We start from the raw sequence: 2769 nt of genomic DNA on the forward strand, positions 1-2769 counted from the left end.
GGTGGGATTACCCGATTTTCCAGTGTTGTGTGTCTCAGTTCCCCTGGCTAGGAAAAGGGATTCCCTTCCCCTTGGCTTCCGTTGAGGCAATGCCTCGCCCTGCTTCAGCTCTCGCTGGTCGGGCTGCAGCAGCTGACCAGCACCAATTGTCCGGGCACTCCCCAGTGAGAAGACCCCAGTACCTCAGTTGAAAATGCAAAATCACCGGTCTTCTGTGTCGCTCGCGCTAGAGTTGGAGACTGGAGCTGTTCCTATTCGGCCATCTTGCTCCGCTCCCTCGAAAAGAGCTTTTTTTTTTTTTTGTTTTTTTTTAACAATTTATTTATTTAGGGCGAGGCCATGAACGGGTAGGGAGGCAGGGGCAACCTCTCTTCGTTCACAGGCACTAGCCTTGTTCCTCTCCCAGATAAGCTAAGGTTGGCAAGAACTGAGGGGAGTGAGGCAGGGAGGATGCATGGAGTCTGTGGAACCAGAGAGAAGCTGGAGTCAGAGGCAGGAGCTGGGGCTGTGTGCGGGTGAAAGGTGAGGCAAGGTCAAAGGTGAACTGCAGCTTGGAGGGAGGGGTCCAATGTAACCAGGACTTACAGGTGTAGAGGTAAAATGGGGTTTGTAGGGGGTGAAGAGAAGTTGGGATCAGAGGGGATTCATGGTGAAAGAGAAGTTGGGGTCAGAGGTAGGAGATGGGGCTCAGTTGGGGAGTTAAAGGTGAGGCAAGGTCAGAGGTGAAGGGCAGCTCAGAAGGAGGGTCAAACATAAACCAGGACTTATAGTTCTAGAGGTAAAATGGGATTCATGGGAGGCAGGGGTCAAAGGTGAAGCAGAGGTCAGGGTGAAGGAGGCCCATAAAGTTAAAGGAGCAGTTTCCAGAGTCAGAAGGGGTGAATCGGGGCTCCTCCTGGGAATGTCAAGGTTGGAAGAGCTCAAGGGAGTCAAAGATAAATTAGGGCTCAAGGGTCAAAGGGGAGTCAGGGTCGGAAATGAGTAGCCAGAGGTAAAGCCAGCTCCAAAGGTATTGTTAGGGGCAGGGCAAAGTCTTAGGGTCAGGGGTGAGTCAGGCTTGGAGGAAAGCAGGGCTCTAGGGGTCAAAGATGGAGGGTCCTAGGGAATCAAAGGTCAGAAGCCTCGAGGGGACAGATGGGAAGCGATGGGAGCAACCTAGGCCACCTCCTCCTCGGCCCTCTCCTCGAACTCGCTGTGGTGTCCTGGTACTGCTGGTACTCAGATACCACGTCATTCATTGTTTGCTCTCACCTCGGTGAACTCCATCTCATTCATGCCCTTGCCCGTGTACCAGTGCAGGAACGCCTTGCGCCAGAACATGGCTTTGAACTGCTCAGAGATGTGCTTGAACAGCTCCTGGAAGGCCATGCTACTGCCAATGAAGGTCGCGGCCATCTTCAGGCCATGGGGCGGGATGTTGCACATGGCTGTCTTCAAGTTGTTGGGGATCCACTCCACGAAGTCGCTGCTGTTCTTGCTCTGCACGCTCAGCATCTGCTTGTTCACCTTCATGGACATGCGGTCCCGGAACACGGCAGCCACAGTCAGGTAGTAGTTGTGGTGCGGGTTGCACGTGGCCATCATGTTCTTGGTGTCCAACATCTGCTGGGTGAGCTCAGGCACCGTCAGGGCCCAGTACTGCTGGCTGCCCCGGCTGGTCAGGGGCGTGAAGCCAGGCATGAAAAAGTGCAGGTGAGGAAAGGGGACCATGTTGATGGCCAGCTTGTGCAGGCTGGTGTTCAGCTGGCCTGGGAAGCACAGGCAGGTGGTGACTCCGCTCGTGGTGGCCGACACCAGGTGGTTGAGGTCCTTGTAGGTGGGGGTGGTCAGCTTGAGGGTGCAGAAGCAGATGTCATAGAGTGCCTCATTGTCGATGCAGTAGATCTCATCCATATTCCCCACCAGCTGGTGCATGGACAGCGTGGCATTGTAGGGCTCCACCACCGTGTCTGACACTTTGGGTGAGAGCACCACGCTGAAGGTGTTCATAATGTGGTCTGGGAAATCCTCGCGGATCTTACTGATCAGCAGCGTGCCCATCCCAGACCCCATGCCACCCCCCAAGCGAGTGGGTCAGCTGGAAGCCTTGAAGGCAGTCGCAGCTCTCGGCCTCCTTCTGGACCACATCCAGGACAGCGTTCACCAGCTCCGTGCACTCCATGTAGTGCCCCTTCGCCCAGTTGTTGCCGGCTCCAGATTGGCCAAACATGAAGTTGTCTGGCTGAAAGATCTGACCGAAGGGGCTGGAAAGGACAGAGTCCATGGTTCTGGGTTCCAGGTCCACCAGCACTGCTCTGGGAACATAATTTCCTCCTCTGGCCTTGTTGTAGTACATGTTGATCCTCTCCATTGCAGGTCACTATCCCCATAGTATGTGCCTGTGGAGTTGATGCCATGTTCATCACTGATGACCTCCCAAAACTTGGCCGGGATCTGGTTGCCACCCTGGCCAGCCTGCAGGTGCACGATCTCCCTCATGGTGGTGGCGCTGAGGGTGGATGTGGCGGCGGTGGAGTGAGTGCGGGGAGCTGCGGCAGCGGTGCGGGTGGAAGATGCTGTGGAGATGGCAGAGCGCTATTAATTTTTTCAAAAAAAAAAAAAGCTCCTAGATGTGTTGATTTTTTGAAGGGGTTTTCATGTCTCTATCTTCTTTAGTTCTGCTCTGATCTTGGTTATTTTTTGTCTCTGCTACCTTTGGGGTTTGTTGCTCTTGGTTCTCTAGCTCTTTTAGTTGAGATGTTAAGTTCTTAACTTGAGATCTGTCTAGAT

General features: G+C 54.1%; 1 pseudogene; it reads right to left on the reverse strand.

Moving 5' to 3' along the window:
• Positions 1–1088: 1088 nt before the first annotated feature.
• On the reverse strand, positions 1089–2478 carry LOC117077854 (annotated as a pseudogene).
• Positions 2479–2769: the final 291 nt, after the last annotated feature.

The sequence above is a fragment of the Trachypithecus francoisi genome, unplaced genomic scaffold (assembly GCF_009764315.1).
Source record: "Trachypithecus francoisi isolate TF-2019V2 unplaced genomic scaffold, Tfra_2.0 Lachesis_group6, whole genome shotgun sequence".
NCBI classification, from domain to species: domain Eukaryota; kingdom Metazoa; phylum Chordata; class Mammalia; order Primates; family Cercopithecidae; genus Trachypithecus; species Trachypithecus francoisi.